Raw genomic sequence first — 20,230 nt, 5'->3', positions numbered from 1 at the left:
GGGAATGCAACAGAGTTTATGAGTTGATCAAACTTTATTTTATATAAAACTATCTTTTTATGATTTGGTCGCCTCGTTGACACAAATCGTTGTTAAATGTTTTTGATAAAGTGATCGCCTAGTTGCCCCGTTGCGGAAAACCAACTCCTATTTTTCCAATAAATTGTTTTTATTCGTCAAGGTGGCTACGCAATGATTGCCAAGCTAATCAATTACGATGTTTTTAGTCGGGACCCCAGATTGATGTGAGATGTTCATCGATTTGTGCCCTCGCTTAGGATTGTTGTGTTCAAAGCGTGCAAAGAAAGTAGTCGCCTAGTTGACCAGTTTCCTTTTTGGTGAGAGATTGGTCGCCTGAGTTGACCGAATATACTCGCTGGATGACGGTTTCACCAAGTCTGTTACTCTTTCAACTAGGAGCCGCCAATGTCGGGGTCACCAAAATGTTCAATGAAAAACGTTAGTGTTTCTTGAAGTTATTAAATGTTTATTTATTTATATATATACATATATAGGCACTAGCACATAAACCAGTGACTAAAGGTTGTCGCAAATAACACATAAATTGGGTGGAGCTCGGAGTGAAATTACAAAGGTAGAGATGGGGCCAAAGACACAGCGATGCCCACCCGATGTAGCTACAATTGGTATCTGATCTTACTAATAATAATGCATTTCTTTTATAGTACAAAATAGCGAGCTCACCAGTGCATAGTTTGACATAGTGTTAGGTCAGCAAAGTACGTTTTTATTGATAATAGCTAACCATAGCAGCTTAATTAACTAGGTCTTTATTGTTTACTGCTGACCATATCAGATCTACTTATGACTGATGAGCCATAGATATCTATAATCGGGTTACATACTTAATTGACATACATTTCCATTTGTTCTATATTATAATTGTCTTAATGTTAGGTTATTTTATATAATCAAAACACCAACATACTCCCGGCTGTTGAACACCTGTTCAACGTTATCCAACGTTGACCGCAAAATTGCTGGGGGCTGGGCTTACTGCAGCAGGAGTCGGTATGGGATTGACGACAACCTCACGGTTGTCTGCTCTGGACCATTGTGTCTTGGGGGTTGTGAGCATCTTCTTATTCCATATACCATCACAAGAACCAATGGTATTGTTAGCGCCACGTAGGAGACGATAACATGGTGAGCCGGCTGGCTGGGGTTTTCTGGCAATTTCAAGTTTTGCTTAGTTTCCAGTTTTCCTTGAATGTTGCTTAGTTCGTCGTAGCTTAGCTGCATCTTTGTGAATTGTGTTGTTGTTGGCGCTAATTTTGTTGGGCCAATGCTGAAGTTGCCAAATCGGACATATGACAATTTCATTGTGTCTGTCGTAGTTATACGGTGACCTGTTATTCGTATAGGAGAACTCCTTGCTTGTCTAGAGTTAAGAATCCAGTCTTCTTAATAGTGACACCTGGTGTATTATCGTCACAGGTCACTGCGAGTTCAATTGGTCTAGTGGTGGCAAAAATCCACTGATTTTTGTGATACATGTCGTACCACACGAATGATCTGTTTGTGTGTTGTATTTGGCAAGTTGATGATTTTGTGTTTTTGAATAGCTGGAACTTACAGTTCCTATTCTTTTACACTGATAACTGCCACGACATTGAAACCAATTTTTTGAGTTTCTTTTCTTTGTTTCAAAAATTGCTGACCAATGCCAAAATCTATACTCATGCGTACTACATGGGTTACTGACCGAGTTAACGAGGTCAGATATTGCTGACGCCAGGAAATGCAACAGAGTTTATGAGTTGATCAAACTTTATTTTATATAAAACTATCTTTTTATGATTTGGTCGCCTCGTTGACACAAATCGTTGTTAAATGTTTTTGATAAAGTGATCGCCTAGTTGCCCCGTTGCGGAAAACCAACTCCTATTTTTCCAATAAATTGTTTTTATTCGTCAAGGTGGCTACGCAATGATTGCCAAGCTAATCAATTACGATGTTTTTAGTCGGGACCCCAGATTGATGTGAGATGTTCATCGATTTGTGCCCTCGCTTAGGATTGTTGTGTTCAAAGCGTGCAAAGAAAGTAGTCGCCTAGTTGACCAGTTTCCTTTTTGGTGAGAGATTGGTCGCCTGAGTTGACCGAATATACTCGCTGGATGACGGTTTCACCAAGTCTGTTACTCTTTCAACTAGGAGCCGCCAATGTCGGGGTCACCAAAATGTTCAATGAAAAACGTTAGTGTTTCTTGAAGTTATTAAATGTTTATTTATTTATATATATACATATATAGGCACTAGCACATAAACCAGTGACTAAAGGTTGTCGCAAATAACACATAAATTGGGTGGAGCTCGGAGTGAAATTACAAAGGTAGAGATGGGCCAAAGACACAGCGATGCCCACCCGATGTAGCTACAATTGGTATCTGATCTTACTAATAATAATGCATTTCTTTTATAGTACAAAATAGCGAGCTCACCAGTGCATAGTTTGACATAGTGTTAGGTCAGCAAAGTACGTTTTATTGATAATAGCTAACCATAGCAGCTTAATTAACTAGGTCTTTATTGTTTACTGCTGACCATATCAGATCTACTTATGACTGATGAGCCATAGATATCTATAATCGGGTTACATACTTAATTGACATACATTTCCATTTGTTCTATATTATAATTGTCTTAATGTTAGGTTATTTTATATAATCAAAACACCAACATACTCCCGGCTGTTGAACACCTGTTCAACGTTATCCAACGTTGACCGCAAAATTGCTGGGGGCTGGGCTTACTGCAGCAGGAGTCGGTATGGGATTGACGACAACCTCACGGTTGTCTGCTCTGGACCATTGTGTCTTGGGGGTTGTGAGCATCTTCTTATTCCATATACCATCACAAGAACCAATGGTATTGTTAGCGCCACGTAGGAGACGATAACATGGTGAGCCGGCTGGCTGGGGTCTTCTGGCAATTTCAAGTTTTGCTTAGTTTCCAGTTTTCCTTGAATGTTGCTTAGTTCGTCGTAGCTTAGCTGCATCTTTGTGAATTGTGTTGTTGTTGGCGCTAATTTTGTTGGGCCAATGCTGAAGTTGCCAAATCGGACATATGACAATTTCATTGTGTCTGTCGTAGTTATACGGTGACCTGTTATTCGTATAGGAGAACTCCTTGCTTGTCTAGAGTTAAGAATCCAGTCTTCTTAATAGTGACACCTGGTGTATTATCGTCACAGGTCACTGCGAGTTCAATTGGTCTAGTGGTGGCAAAAATCCACTGATTTTTGTGATACATGTCGTACCACACGAATGATCTGTTTGTGTGTTGTATTTGGCAAGTTGATGATTTTGTGTTTTTGAATAGCTGGAACTTACAGTTGCTATTAGCCGAAAACGTCGTTTGTTTATCAAAACACATATATTGCTCGTTGTTGAGCTGATCGCATTGTTCCAAATCGGCTCTTGAGAGCCCAATGTATTGATTCTGTTCCATGTTGACAGCAATGATGGGAATTTTAATGTTCATGATTACAATCCCATGAGTTTCAATTGCTGGAATGGGTACCAGGTTATACAGTTGCACTGCCTGCGTTGCCACTAATGGAAATGTGACCTTAAATATCACATGATTGTTTGCGATTGTGCCTTGTGCCTTCATTAAGCCATACAATTGCAGGACGTCGTTATCTGGAACTGGCAAATCCAAACCAAACGGAAGATGTCTCTTCAGTTGGTTCAGATGTTCCCGAAGCTGGCCTGGTGATAGTAGTAACGGGCATATTTTGCTATAATGGGCATCTGTAAATACTCGGGAAATTTCTGTTCGAATTCGTTGCAAATTCCCTGCAATAACTGTCATCTGAGTAGTTAGCGTGATATACCATTGCACTGCCTTTACCGCATTGTCCTGGACCTTGGTCAGGTCGTTCATTTGTTGTTCCATTAGTTTCATCTGATTTTCAATCGTGGCTTCGTCTCGCTTAATGATATTTATCGTTGAATCAATTACAAATGTCTGGTCTTGCAGCAAGTTCAATAAATAGTCTTCATTTGATTTAACTTTTCGTATGCTACCTGACATCTCTGTTGCATACTTTGAGTCCAGCACACCAAATAAGCCGTTCGCAATGTTCGAGATCGTAGAATGCCACAATAGTCCAGTCAGACGTTGCCATCCTTCCTGTGCCAATACTTTCATAGTATATGCCTGGTTTGGGGTTGAATCGAGTTATATTAGTTCTTTGAGCAAATGCTATAGGCAATAACAACAGCATTAGGCAGATCGTCATTGCCAACGGTGGCAGACCGATCGATAAGCGTCTTTTTGTCTCTGGTTCTGCGGTGTCCTCGATACCAGGGTCTTTTTGGGAATTCGATTCTGTGTCATCTGCCTCGATTTTACGTGTTGTCGCCGTCTCTCTAAGCAAGGGAGCCAATTTATGGATAGCCCGCTTGCAGGTGCCTGTGACGGCTACTAATGGTTCTCCGATCAATTAGAGTCCTGGGGTTAGAGCTATTAAGTCGTTGGGATCGTCTGAGTTTGGCGTTAACGGACGAGAGTTCAGCACTGCTTCAACATTGACAATAATGGTAGACAGTTGTTCGAACGTTAAGTTTGCTGTCGATACTTTTTTCAACAGTAAATGCTTAGCGGACTTTACCGCAGCTTCCCATAATCCTCCGAAATGTGGAGACCGTGGTGGTATGAACTTAAATTCCACTCCTTTTTGATTGCAAAATTCCTTGATACTACCTGCTTCCGTTTCTGAGTGTATTGTATCGGTCAGTTCCTTAAGTTGGTTGTTTGCTCCAACAAAGTTTGTTGCATTATCGCAGTATAATGTCTGGCATCTTCCTCTGCGCCCAATAAAGCGCTGAAGCGCGCCCACAAATGAGGAGGTGGACAGGTCTCCGACCAATTCCAAGTGTAATGCCTTGGTTGCGAAGCATACAAATACTGCAATGTAGGCTTTGTCGGGACGTTTTCCTCGAACCTTATGGTGGATCCAGAATGGTCCACAATAGTCTACTCCGTCATTGAGAAAGGGTCTATTCTGAGATACCCGATGCTCAGGTAAGTCGCCCATGACTTAATGATTTGGTACTGTTGCTGAGCTATTCCGCGTAGGGCCTCATGTCCACAATGAAGATTCTCTTCATGAAGTTTCCGTAGCATCATTTTTACCACCGGATCATTATACGGCAAGAGATATCTCCATATGGATTCCTTGTTTCCGTTGATACTGGTGCTTGTTGTAGCCGAGTTGCTACTCGTATGATTGAATGTTCATCAAGTATTAGTGGCAATGTTGCCACCGTGCTTTTGCGATCTAGCGGTTGATCAGGTCGTTTCTTTAAGTGCCGTAATTCATATGTTTCTTGAATTTGCTTAATGATCACTCTAGCACATACGCCACTATTCGCTGTAGCCGGTAAAACGAATTTCTGTGATTTACCGTATATATCCATTCACTATTGGTGTTTGCCGTGGCAGTCACCATGTTGAATACCTTGGTTTTCTTCTCATCGGTATCCATCGTGTGCTCTGTAGGCTTAAATGGTCCTGGCCATTTAATGGTAGTTCCAGCCGGGGCAGTGCCTGTTTTTCTAGGAGATCCACTCTCGACTTGGCGCACAACAATCTGACCGAAATTTGGCCATTTTTATAGATTGATGGGACATAAACTGCCGTACCATACGCCTTTTCTGATGCATCAACAAATGTATGCAGTTCCTTTGTAGTGGAGACCTTGCCATCAAAAATATGCCTTGGAATATTCATGTGGTTTAGTGCCTGTACATCCTCTCGGAAGGCTTCCCATTGCTTCTCCAAATATGGCGGTAGGTCACCATCCATCTCAATTCGTTCAGTAGCAACATGTTAAAGAAACATTTTCGCTCTTACCACTACCGGTGCGAACAGTCCTAGAGGATCAAAGATTTGACCGACTTCGGATAGCACCACTCGTCTGGTTATTCCTTTTGTATGTCTTTGAGCCTTTCCACATAATTGGTCTTCTTTGGGTGCCCATATGATTCCCAATGTTTTGACACTTGTTTGTTCCAGTGTGTCACCGAGATTGATGTCAGCAATCGTATCTTCTTTTGGAATTTCCTTTAGAAGTTGACTGCTATTTGAACACCATTTTCGTAAGTTGAAACCCTTAGGTCTCAAGATTTCTAGAAGCTCTTGTATTATTTGCAGGGCTTCTGGTAAACTGTCTGCTCCTGTGAGACAATCATCAACATAAAAGTCATTTTTTAATGCTGATGCTCCAGACGACAATTTTTCAATGTTTTCAGTGCCAAATATTCCAGACACTTCGTCGCTAAATATGGGGCTGACGTGGTTCCATAAGTTACCGTTTTTAAACGATAAAACCTTAGTTCTTGACTTGGATCCTCTCTCCACACAATCATCTGATTGAATTGATCGGAAGGGTTTAACTTGACGATACATTTTTTCAATATCTGCCGTGAACACATATTTGTGTGTCCTGAACCGCAGAAGAATTGAGAAGAGTTGACTCTGTACAACTGGTTCAGGATATAAAATGTCGTTCAGTGATTTTCCTGATGACGTTCTGCATGATGCATCAAATACCACTCTTAGCTTGGTGGTGGTACTCTGGTTTTAGTACACAATGATGCGGTATAATGTAATGGTTCTTGGGAATTTGTTCTACCATTACTTGCTTCATATGTCCAAGCTGTTCATATTCTGACATAAATTTTACGTACTCCTTTTTATGTCAGGGTTCATTCGCCTCTCTTCTTACGGCAACTTCCCGAGATTCTCCAAGAGATGACGCCTCTTCAGCAAATGGAAGCTTTACAATTAGTCGATTGTCCGCCGCCGTGTGTAGGTTATCGAGGAAGAATTTTTCACAATACTCTTCCTCCGGACTCCTGTACCTTTTTATTGGCTCTTGTGTGTCTAGCTTCCAGAATCTTTCTAGTGATTCCTCTGGATTCGTCATGCCTACCATACATGTGATTGAAGCTGACGTTGACATATTAATTCTGCCAGCAACAATCCATCCAAACTCTGAGTTTTGTAATGTTGGACGGTTTCGATTGCCCCGTCTCCTTTCTGGTAGCAGTATAGCATAGTGATCATCAGCTCCCAACAGCATATCAATTTTTCCGGGTTTATCAAATGTTGGGTCCGCTAATTGAATGTTGTCTGGTAATGTGACTTTCTGCGTTATTTGTTCTGTGGGTTGGTCACCTATTATGTGTGGCAATACAAATGCCTCAACTAGCATTGCGAACTTGTTGTATCTTGACCTTACAACCAAGCTTACTCGCGCCTTGCTTATCTGTGGTTGACCACCCACTCCATTTATATGCACATGAGTCTCGCTAATTTTTAACGATAACTTCTTTACCAGTCTCTCTGAGACGAGATTTACTTGAGAGCCGCTATCCAGGAGTGCTCGAAATTCTCCTTTCCTTTCATTGATCCCTTTTACCACTACCTTGGCCGTTGCCAACAGGGTGTATTTTCTGCCAATTCCATACGCAGAAGCTGCAGAAGCAGATGTAGCAATTTGGTTGCCTGTTTCTAAATGCAACATTGTGTTATGTTTTTTATCGCATTTAAAGTGGATACTTTCCCCTCCAAGAGCAATTTTTTGCCATATCCAGGAGTGCTCGCTTGAAGTAATTGACACACAATTTGTGTCTCTGTACCCAATTAAGCCGCTCTGCTGCGGATTTGATTTTGAACTTTTCACATTGGAAGAGTTTGTGCTTTGCTCTTTCGCAGAAAGCACACAGGGTACTGTTTGTCCCAGATGCTGTTGCGCATGTCTTCCTTGGACTTGGTTTTTCAATGCTGCGATTTTCGTTTCTTGGTTTCCCAATCGCCTCTAATGTTAGGAAGCGCTGTTCCAAGAAGGATAGGAAGTCCTTTACTTCCTGCAGATCCCTTGTGTTGGAAAGAGATTGCTCATATAGTGCGTGGTTGAATCTATCCAATTTTCTTGTCATATGAAACATTATGACAGCATCTGACGATTCCAAATTGACGCCTACATTTTTTAAGGCTTTCAATGATTCAAAAATGTTATCATGCAAATTCTTTATAGAAGCTGCGTCATTTCCCACATTTGGGTGATCAAACAGCTTTGCCAGTATGGCTGTTACTAGAACTCGTTTGTTATTAAAACGTTCCTGCAACACTGACCAAGCAGTGTTGTAATTGGCTTCTGTTAATTCCAGGTGCCGTATCAATCTCTCTGCTTCTCCAGAAATGTTTGATTTTAAGTACCACATTTTCTCTATCGTGGATACATTTGACTCATGAACCACCTTTTTATAGATGTCATGAGATTGTTGCCATAATCCCCATCAAATTGTGGAATGGGAATTTTGGGTAGTTGCAATGATTGTATCGATTGCAATACAGGTGGTGATTGTATTACTACATTTTCTGCTGGTGCCACACAGAATTTCAGCATTGTATTTTCGGCGGCCACAAACGTAGCTATATTATATCCGGCTTCGGCTGGATTTTCAGATAGCAGATGAATCTCATATTCTTTCTTCAATTTGCATCCATAATTTGTCGACTACCGATTTGTAATTTATTTTATCTTCAGGCACAATTTGTCTTAATGTCCTGGACAATGAATCCAGCAGAGCACTTTGCTTGCGAACCAGTGGTTTGATCATGACTCGCTCTTCCTCTCGTTGGCGAGCTTGTCTCTCTAGTTTTATTTTTGCCAAATGGTCCTTCCAATCTTCCACTATATTAGATACAACCGTCTTCATTTTGCTGAAATAAACCGTTACAAAGTAGTCATCTTCAGTTGGCACGTTATTTAATTTGTCCATCAACTCCTGATGACTTTTCTCGAAGTTCTCCCACATGTATTCCAGGAGCCTAAGTTTCTCCTCTAAGCTGGCTTCGTTTTCCTGGCGAAAGAATCTTTTTTGGTGTTCCGAATGAAGGCCTGGATTGCCTCTCCTCGTTCTGTCTGCTGTTTATAAAACTCCTCCATGTTCTTTTATATTCTTATGTAATTGCTTATCTGTACTAGTACTTGACCCGATGGGAGTTTATTTATTTTGTCAAAGACAGGGAACTCTCCGACTCGTTGCTAAAATTGGTCAAGTGTAGCACAAATAAGAAGAAATAAATCGAAGTTGCCTTTTGATTAGTGTTTTAACAATAGTTTTATTTTTATTTCCAATATACCTATTCTTTTACACTGATAACTGCCACGACAGTGAAACCAATTTTTTGAGTTTCTTTTCTTTGTTTCAAAAATTGCTGACAATGCCAAAATCTATACTCGTGCGTACTACATGAGTTAACGAGGTCAGATATTGCTGACGCCAGGGAATGCAACAGAGTTTATGAGTTGATCAAACTTTATTTTATATAAAACTATCTTTTTATGATTTGGTCGCCTCGTTGACACAAATCGTTGTTAAATGTTTTTGATAAAGTGATCGCCTAGTTGCCCGTTGCGGAAAACCAACTCCTATTTTTCCAATAAATTGTTTTTATTCGTCAAGGTGGCTACGCAATGAGTGCCAAGCTAATCAATTGCGATGTTTTTAGTCGGGACCCCAGATTGATGTGAGATGTTCATCAATTTGTGCCCTCGCTTAGGATTGTTGTGTTCAAAGCGTGCAAAGAAAGTAGTCGCCTAGTTGACCAGTTTCCTTTTTGGTGAGAGATTGGTCGCCTGAGTTGACCGAATATTCTCGCTTGATGACGGTTTCACCAAGTCTGTTACTCTTTTAACTTGGAGCCGCCAATGTCGGGGTCACCAAAATGTTATATGAAAAACGTTAGTGTTTTTTTATTTATTTATATATATACATATATAGGCACTAGCACATAAACCAGTGACTAAAGGTTGTCGCAACCAACACATAAATTGGGTGGACCTCGGAGTGAAATTACAAAGGTAGAGATGGGGCCAAAGACACAGCGATGCACACCCGATGTAGCTACAATTGGTATCTGATCTTACTAATAATAATGCATTTCTTTTATAGTACAAAATTGCGAGCTCACCAGTGCATAGTTTGACATAGTGTTAGGTCAGCAAAGTACGTTTTTATTGATAATAGCTAACCATAGCAGCTTAATTAACTAGGTCTTTATTGTTTACTGCTGACCATATCAGATCTACTTATGACTGATGAGCCATAGATATCTATAATCGGGTTACATACTTAATTGACATACATTTCCATTTGTTCTATATTATAATTGTCTTAATGTTAGCTTATTTTATATAATCTAAACACCAACAGTTGGAAAGGATGCATGCACAAAGATGAGCATAGTTGTTAGAAGACACTTCTTAACACTTTTGAAATCAGCGAACTAGATTCAATAGTTAATGTATTAAAACTCCATCTATGAAAACGATAGAAAGCTTTAGGAAAAAATAACAAAGAAGCTAACATCGGCCATGCCGAAGTTTATATACCCTTGCAGTCCTTGGTAATAATAATTTTACATGTTTGTTTTCTGCAACTCAATTCATCAATATACAAACAAAACAATTTTACTCTCTATTTTACAATGTGTTCTTCTTCCCACATTCCCAAAGTAAAGCGACGCACGCATACACATACAGTTTACGTAGCGTTGCGTCTGTGTGTGTATGCATGTACTCTGTTGATGACGAAAGATGTAGTAGACAGCAAGCAGCGCTGCCGGCAGAGCTGGGAACAGAGCCCATTATTATATTGACTGTAACTTGTGTTATATTTATCCGATCACATTCAAATTTTGGGATCTGGAGTTTTATATACATATGTGATATGTAAATTTTATAGCATACTCCAATTTTTATGAAAATGTTTCTTCTAGTTCTTCTAGAGCTATATGATATAATGCTTCGATCCTGATGGTTTTCATACTTTTTTTTTCCAGGGTAATAAAAAAACCCGAATAAAATTTCAGCCCGATAGCTCTTAAGACGGCTGAGTAAAACGCATACGCACAGATGGACGGAAGGTCGGACAGACCGACAGACGGACAGACGGTCATGGCTATATTAACTCAGCTTCCCATGCTGATCAAGAATATATATACTTTATGGGGTCGGAAACGTCTCCTTCTGTGTGTTACAAACATCTGACCAATTTTATAATACCCTCTGCAAGGGTATAAAAATTAAAATTTATTTCACATTTTATACCTTCTTTGTCTGTGGCAAAAATTTAAAAAATCCTTTACAACACAGTACGGAGATCTGTAGCGAAACTCATCTTGCGTCGTCCGTCCGCTCACCGTCTCACCGTCCACTCGTCGCCTCTCGTACAGTCACACCAACTTCCACTAATTTTTGAACTTGTAGTGGTTGCTTCTTGGGAAATTCGTTCGCCAACAACCTTGATTTTGTATATATATTTCACGTTAATGCATGCAATTTTAACAATTTTCTGTTCACTAGCGAACTTCACACACACACACAAATTTCACTTATTATCTTGGGCCAGAAATCTCGGTTGAGCCGGTCGAGCGAACTGCAAGACCTTTTCGAAAAGCTTCGAACGACATGGCAGCAAACTAATTGATTGTGGACCTTTTCCATGTTCTTGGGAAGTATCCAATTCGCTCTTCGCTGATTAGGCATGGTTCTAGGTAATTGCGGTTCAGGTTGATTACTACTGTGACTAGCATCTAAGCATGATGCTGGTGCTTTGCTAACTGATATAGCTGGTTCGTTGGGCTGCTCTGCTCTGTTTATTGGGACTTGACTTAGCTGTTTTGTAAAATTACGAGTCCATACTCGAGAAGTGCTGGGTGCCAATGACAAATGTTTTTGCTTCGCTTTTGGTGAACAGTTGCCTCTCACTCTCACTGATTTGGCAATGCTTTTCCTTTTCTAGTAGAACTTCCAAACAGGATTTATGAAAAATGTGTTTACAGGGAGTACAGAAACATGTTTGCGTGTTGTCCAAAACCAATTAACAAATTTTGCATATGTCTTCGGCTGGAGTGTCCGTATTTGGGCGACTATGTTGAACTAGAGCCATTCTTTTTAAAATTATTTTCCTAAAAATGACATGACTGGGTACATGATTTGAAATCGTAACTAGCTAAATGAACCTAAAGAATATTATAGCGGACGTTGACGATACTATGCGCAGTACGTTCAAGTGGCCCCTACGACACCAGGACAAAGCCTGTTACGCGCGAGCCCAAGCAGATAACTGCCCACCTCCCACCCGACCGACCGAGGGGTGCAGCCGTATAACGCACGGCACGAATCGCGTGGACAAAATACACAATAGAAAAGACAGACAAACACATAATACTATAGCTATCTATTAACTAAATGGGATAGGATAGATGTTTTAAGCATATTAATAGAAAACTCTGAGCCGATTACAGGGGATAGAAGATTGTAATCAGAGCAGAGGACCCTAAAAGGTTCATGCATAGCATAGTTAGAAGAACAACGACTAAGGGATAAAGGTATTAAAGGATGTCTACTCCGTCTACATGGTACCGACAGATTCACCTGAGCTAATAACTCAGGCGAGTCGATATCACCAATTAGGAGCTTGTGCATAAAAATGACACCAAGCATAATTCTACGGTTAGTTAGGGACGGAAGGTTAATCAAGAGAAGTCTACTAGAATACGAAGGCAAATTGACATTGCGATCCCAGCTTAAGCCACGAAGAGCAAAAAGCAAGAACTGCTTTTGAACGGATTCTAGTCTAATCTGGTGCGACTCATATTGAGGTGACCAAATGCAAGATCCATACTCTAAAATAGGACGGACAAGCGAAGTAAAAAGAACTTTAGTTGTATAGGGGTCATCAAATTCTTTTGACCATCTTTTAATGAAACCCAGGACACTCATGGCCTTTGCGACCGTGGTGGAAATATGGGTGTTAAAATTTAACTTATGGTCCATAAGTACGCCCAAATCATTCATATTATTTAGACGTTCTAAAGGGCTATTGTTTAGAATATAAGTGACCAGTTGAGGAGAGTTACGAAAAAAAGTCATTACCTTACATTTGGTAGTGTTAAGATTTAGTAGATTAAACTGGCACCAGGATTGAAAGTTTTTAAGATCAGCTTGTAGCCGACTAAATGAATCTGTATCTTTATAAGTAAGACAAAGCTTGACATCGTCAGCATACATAAGCACACGCGAATGAACAATGACTGATGGAAGATCGTTAATAAATAGTGTGAAGAGCAGAGGGCCAAGATGACTACCTTGAGGTACACCAGAAGTCACAGAAATGGAAACGGAAAAAGAAGACTTAAAAAGTACCTTCTGTTTTCTATTTGTTAAATATTCTCGAACCCAAGAAAGGAAAAGGGGTGGAAATCCAATGTCGCTCAGCTTAGAAAGTAAAAGGGTATGATTAACGGAATCAAAGGCTTTGCTGAAGTCAGTGTATATGACATCAGTTTGTTTACCATTTTTGAACCCCTTGATAATTATTGATGTAAATTCTAAAAGGTTAGTGGTTGTAGATCTACGTTTCACAAACCCATGTTGGGATGGCGAAATAATAGAGCTGCAAAAATGTTGCAATTGAGAAGTTATAATTTTCTCAAAAGCTTTCGGAATAGCGGACAATTTTGAGATACCCCTATAGTTAGAGGCTTCGGACTTTTTGCCATTTTTATGCAGAGGAATAATATACGACTCCTTCCAAATAGATGGAAAAGAGGAAGATTCTACCGACAATAGAAACAATTTTAAAATGGGTTTACATAATGCGTTTGCACAGAACCTGAGTATACATCCAGGAATACCGTCTGGCCCCGGAGAATAAACAGGTTTAACTAATTTAAGTTCGGTAAGAATAGAACTTTCATCAATCACTGGATTGAAAATGCAATTAGCCTTTTTTAAATGATAAGGATACGGACTTGCTCGATATTCCGTTGAGGAATAAGTTGTTTTGAAAAAACTCGCAAACATATCGGCAATTGCCTGATCAGTGCTCGCTTTTTTATTTTGAAAAGACAAAAAAGATGGGTGCACAGAGGTCTTACGTTTAGAATTAACAAAATTATAAAATTGTTTAGGGTCAGAAGAAAACTGAAGCTTACACCGCTGAAGATAATTCTTATAGCATTGTGTATTAAGCATCATGAATTTTGAACGAGCGACTGTATACAGAGCATAATCTGATGAACGACGTGTTTTTTGGAACTTCTTATAATATCGTGTCTTCACATTTTTCAAATTGGATAGCTCGCGAGAGAACCAGGGAGGTTTGTTAAGCCGCTCCAGCCTACCAAGAGGCACACAAATATCAAAGAGTGAATTCAGAGTATCATAGAAAAAACGAACAGCCGAGTTCATATCACTACAATTGTACAGATAAGACCAATCGGTAGTAGCAATGTTTTCATTAAGGCTGGCAAAGTCAGTCTTACGAAAGCACCTAGTTAGTGGTGACTCATTTGAACCAAATAATGGTGAAAGCAAGGGCAAATCAATTTTTAAATTTAATGTAGGATGAAATTTGTCTTCTGGAAGAACAAATGGTTCGATCCTAGAAACCTCACAATAAGAAGAATCCAATACAAAAATAAGATCTAACGATTTTCCATTAGAATTTAAGACAGGATTGACTTGGGATAAAGATAAGCCTAGAAGGCCATCAATAAAGTCATGTGACAAAGAGGGCAGCAACGTGGTAGATTCATCTGTTAGTGACCATGCTAAAGCGGGTAAATTAAAATCACCTACAACTATGAGCAAGTCTTGACTCGAAACTAAAGAGGAGACAAACTGAATTGCCTCTAAATGATTTAAATATACCACCATGTCTGACAATGGTGGAATATAGGAACAAGTAATGAAAGCATTAAAAGATTTAAAATTTACTTTAACACCGACAAACTCAATCTCCTGGGTACTAGAAAATTGAATCATTTCAGATGATAAAGCAGCATCCACAGCTATCAGAACGCCACCACCTATGCGAGAAATCCGGTCACGTCTGAAAATAGAAAAGTTTGTGGAAAAAACCGATGCATCAGCAATATCAGGTTTTAGCCACGTCTCTGTGAAAGCTAGAATGTTATGCTCAAAAGAAAGACTATCTACATAGAGATTAGGAAGTTTAGATTTCAGTCCTCTGACGTTCTGGTAACCCAGGTTAAGGGACGAAGCTAGTTTTTTGACACACCAGCAGATGCTGATGTGGCAGGAATAGTATTAGTTGTTGTTGTAGGCAAGCGAATCGGTTGCCGATTTTTCTTTTTTACAGTATATTCCTTAACTATTATATGTTTAGGCCAAAAATCTTCTCGACATATAGTGTCGAAGATATTGGCAGAAACACTAATTTTAAAGGACGAAATGTCCCGAGAATAAGAAAATTTAAACTTCTCCACCGCAATATTCGAGAGTTAACTTTCTTCCGAATATAGGCTATTACATCATCAGATGTGACAACAGGGTCTAGCCTAGAAACAAATATATGTTTCTTTGGTGGTATGCCAACGAGAGGCCGCGGTCCCGAAGCGTCAGCCGCAGCAGTAACGTTGGACAAGTCACCCACCGCAGCAGTCAACTTGTTCACGGGGCCCTCGATACTTTTAGAACTATCGGCAATTTCCATTGGAATGGGTAATTGCCCAGACACATCGGACACTACAATAGGCATCGTTTTTAAGAGATCATTCCCAGGTGATACCGGTAATTCATTACTAATAGCATTCACAACCGGGCTCTTAAACGATATCAATTGCTGTACATTAGGAGTGGACGGTGCATGAGACCGGTCGGGGACGATAAGAGACGCTGGCGGATCTACAGATACAGAAACACCCCAAGGACTGGTCCTTTTACGTTTCGGAGACTCATTCATAAGCGATAAACTTCTGAACTGAGTCTCCACCGCAGTAAACTCCGCTTGGAGTTTATTAAAACCTGCCCTTAAAGTGTCAAAACTATCTCTAGTCCGCCTCATGAAAGAGCGCATCTCATTCTCGACCTCCCGGCAAGCATCACATCCATATTTTAAGCCACCACCTTTAGCAATAGACTCCTTGATTCTGCCTGTGTAACCTGCACACTTGACGTGAACCGCATTGTCACACAACCAACAAAGAATATAATCATGGGAGTCAACCGCATTAGTGGCAACTATGCAATTATTTTTTGAGCAGACAACCATCTTATCAAAAGTTTAATTTAATTACAAAAGGAAATACAAAAAAATAAAAAATAAAAATTCTAAAGGTAAAAAATCTGTGTATAAGAATATACTGACCAGTTCTGACACAAGGGTTAATGTGCAGAGTAAGCCTTCACAACTAAAGAATAAAAAGAAATGAAAACACAAAAACAAAAACACGTATCACAGAGTCGCGGGTAGGCAAAAGACGAGAGCGCAAATCAATCAAGAATAGGAAAGAGCGGGAGAGCGCGTCAAATTGAACACATGCAACAACAATTTGTACGCAAGAGCGCGAGAGTTAGTTAAAACGGTAAAGACACAAAAGCAAAAGAGATAAACAAAACAACAACACCGCTAATGCAAGTATTGTTGTAAGTTTTGATTTTATTTAAATTTAAACAAAAACGACAGCAAGAATTCGCGAAATGAAACTAAAATTCGGATGTTGTAATTGTTATTAATTAAACCGATAATTTAAGAGTTATATAAAAGTATTTAATCGCGAGAAAAAATAAAAGTTGATAAGCGCAAAAAAAACACGTCCGTCCTCTGCAACGAGTGAAAGTTTTTTTTTTGTTTTTTTTTTTTTTTTTTATTGGTAACTTTATTATTTTTGTTTTTAGGCTATTGCATCTACAAAATTGTTTATTTTAGTCAGGTTTTGGCCTTTTGAATCTTCTGATCGGCAAGGCTATACTATCTGTATTACCAAGATCCAGACACCAGAACATTTAATCATCCAAATCTTACTATAAAACAATTTGTTCGTGTTCTCTTCGATTTCTTTAGACGTTCAGCTATCGTAACATGATCTTAGATCCAATCAGTACTGATATCGAAACTAAAAGAGTGCTAAATTATCGAGGACTTTAACTAAACGAGCAATTTGTGATACAGAGTATTGAAATTCTTGTTTACATTCATTCTTGCTTTTAACTTTGCAGCTGAATATTCGTAATAGAAACTTCGGCTTTGCCAAGCAGACTTAAACCGTGCAGGTTCATTTATCTGCGTAAGTTAAACCATAATACAGTCTAACAAAATCGACGAATCTTTTGCTGAATCTCTACCTTTAATTACAAAATTTAATTTTATTAGGATCTCTACTGAAACTAACTTTAAATGAAAATTGAATGACTGGCAGAAAATACTTAAGAACACAGTAAAGAATTCATATTAATAAAAAAAACGAAAGAAATGAAGGTGTATTCTTTTGTTCACAAGTTAGCGGTTACTGAGGTCAAGATGTAGATGGACCTTCTCAGTTTTATACCCTCCCAACCATGAATCTTTGTTGTCATTTGTAAAGATTCCCAAAAAAAACTGATCGATATCAACTCATGTACCATGTCACTAGGAAAATTAATTATAAAGCTTAAGCAATCATAAGAAGCAGTTCTTGTGGTACACAATTAAATTTAAAGAATTATATGAGGAACTAATCCGTTTCACTCACTTTGCTTTTACATTTACTCTATTTTACGTTACTCTCGACTTGAATTATTTAATATAACCTTAACGAGACTTTAATTTTTTTTTTTTGTTTAACTTGATTGGGACTTTTTCTTAGTCTAGTACTTAAGCTAAATCCTGGGATACTGCGGGCGGCCCCAATCACTTATTATTGGGTTGGTCCGTAAGGGAATTGGCAAGAGCATTTAGATGTGCATCCAGTTTTGCAGAATACTTTAGTTGTTGAGCACCTAATTCAGATTTCAGAGGTATTTTAGATCATTTTGAATGTTGTCGTTCCGTATGTACCACGGAGCCCCCGTGATTGATATTGAAATCCTCGACTGCGCTCTTTGTATGATGTCGACATTGGTGATACTTGCATTCCCCCATAGTACGGCACCGTAAATACAGATGGGTTTCACTACGGAATTGTATAGGACTTTATACTCCAGACGTAGAGGGGAGCGAGCATTGATGATCCAGTGAAAGCTACTCGATTTCAGTTTAAGCTGTGATTTTTTTAGTTTTCCCTCTAGGAATGAGGCGTGAGGAATTGGTACGTTGTTTAGCATTAGAGCTGTTCAGTTTAAGCGTAATTGTAAGATGTTTGCATTTGTGATGTTTTCCGCGGAAGCCATACTGGTGTGAATTGATTGTTTTTTCCGATGCCAGAAATGAGTATAGTCGGATCTGCAGGACCTTTTCAAAAAGCTTCGAATACATGGCGTCCTTTTGTCCTTTCCCACTTTAGGAATCATGATAGTTTACCTTTTCCACGCTTTTGGGAAGTAACCAATTCTTACTATAGCGTAGAACAGTTTGCAGATATATTGTATGGCGATGATAGGGAGTTCTTTGATCAATTTCGGTGTAATTAGGTCATGGCAACGGGATTTTTTCGGCTTTAAGTGGTTTTTAATAACTGCAGAGAAATCATCCAATTGGAGTTCCAACTTGTCACTATCTGTTAATGTGCTAAGGCAAGAACTAAAACTAGTTTGATGCTGAGCTTGGCTCAAAAACCATTTTAATTGGTAACGCCACCAGAGCCATTTTATGGCATTGTAAAAATGACATTTTGTAAAAATACAATGTGTGCCTTCCAAGTGACTTCATATGGGGCTGAAAGTTAAAAAAAGTGTTTGTAAATCTAACTATACCTATGGCCAGATTTGCTATCGCATTGGATTATTGCAACCATTTCAAGATGCACAGCATGAATTCTTGCAAATATACTTCATGGGCAATATGGAAGAACAACTTGACCGGCGTCAAGGGATCAAGATCTGCAGCAAATGCTTTAGAGCGTATGCCAAGTGATGATGTAAAGTTGTGATCAGAGCAGATAAAATACCAGCTGGAACACATGTTCGCACAATTAGTGATCCAACAATCGATGAACTGCAATGCTTATTGTTGGTGTTCTGGCAAGTTGACGTTAAATATAACTTTAATATCAAAATAAAAAATTTATTGAGTGGTAAAAAACAATTTTACCAAATTTGTTTCAGGTTAGGAAACTACCAAGAAGGTTAGGTCGATGGATTACTAAGCATATCGTTTGATGATTCGTAAAAATTCTACAATACGTAGCATCATAGTTTTATTCGGTTGAATCAAGCTAAATTGCGTTCGGAAGTATATATTTATTACAGAAAATGTTGGTCGAATGACTATTTTATCGGCGACATACACAGGTATTTTAAACTCCTTGGATGTGCCGTGTTTGCAACTGAAAGTTGACTGGGAAGTCATAATGCTTAGAAAAAAACCAAAACTGATGACCAACGTGACCACGCGTCAATACTTAAAGGAAAATTTAAAGATGAGAAAATCTTATTCCAAGGATTCCGATGATCCCAACAGATATGCCCTTTGAGTTTAACCGAATTCAATTCCCGATTCGCCATGACGATCAACAAATCACAGGGCCAATCCTTGACTATTTGAGGCCTCAATCTAGAAAATGATTTCTCATGGTCAATTGTACGTGGCATGCTCACGTGTCGGCAAACCATCTGCATTATTTGTTCGAAGCACCTGACCAAAAAACGAAGAATGTCGTCTACCACAAGGGGCTTGAATAAAAATCTGATTAATAAATTAATCAGAGTGTATCGCAGTCTGAACAACATAGTTTTCAATGATTTTTTTTGACGTGTTTGGAAAACTCGATTATTTCTTTATTTTTTAATTTTTAATCTATATTAATATTGCTTTGTATTACGTTCATCAAAGCCTAAATTAGCTCAGTTATTTTAAATTTTCAAGCTGCACAAATTTACTCAATACTTTTCATTTCGCTTCAAGTCAAACATTATTTACGGAAATCAATTTTTTTTCTCACTTTGCTTTTACATTTACTCTATTTTAAGTTACTCTCGACTTGAATTATTTAATATAACCATAGCGACTTTATTTGATTTAATTTGATTAGGACTTCGAAATTGAAATTAAGATCAGAAAGGAAAAATATCGGCACTTAAAGATTTCGCTCAAAACAAGGTTAATTTCAAAAAAAAATTGTAGGAGCTTTCGAGGTGGTCACATGGAATGCGCTAAATCGGGCGGCGGCAAGCAATATCCAGAATTTGGCGAAAAGACAAGCTTTGTCTGGGTCAGCAGCGGCAGAAGGTTAGGTAGGCCAC

This window comes from Drosophila willistoni, unplaced genomic scaffold (assembly GCF_018902025.1).
Source record: "Drosophila willistoni isolate 14030-0811.24 unplaced genomic scaffold, UCI_dwil_1.1 Seg589, whole genome shotgun sequence".
In the NCBI taxonomy this organism is placed as follows: domain Eukaryota; kingdom Metazoa; phylum Arthropoda; class Insecta; order Diptera; family Drosophilidae; genus Drosophila; species Drosophila willistoni.
The sequence above is the reverse complement of the archived record's forward strand: the minus strand, read 5'-3'. Positions refer to the sequence as shown.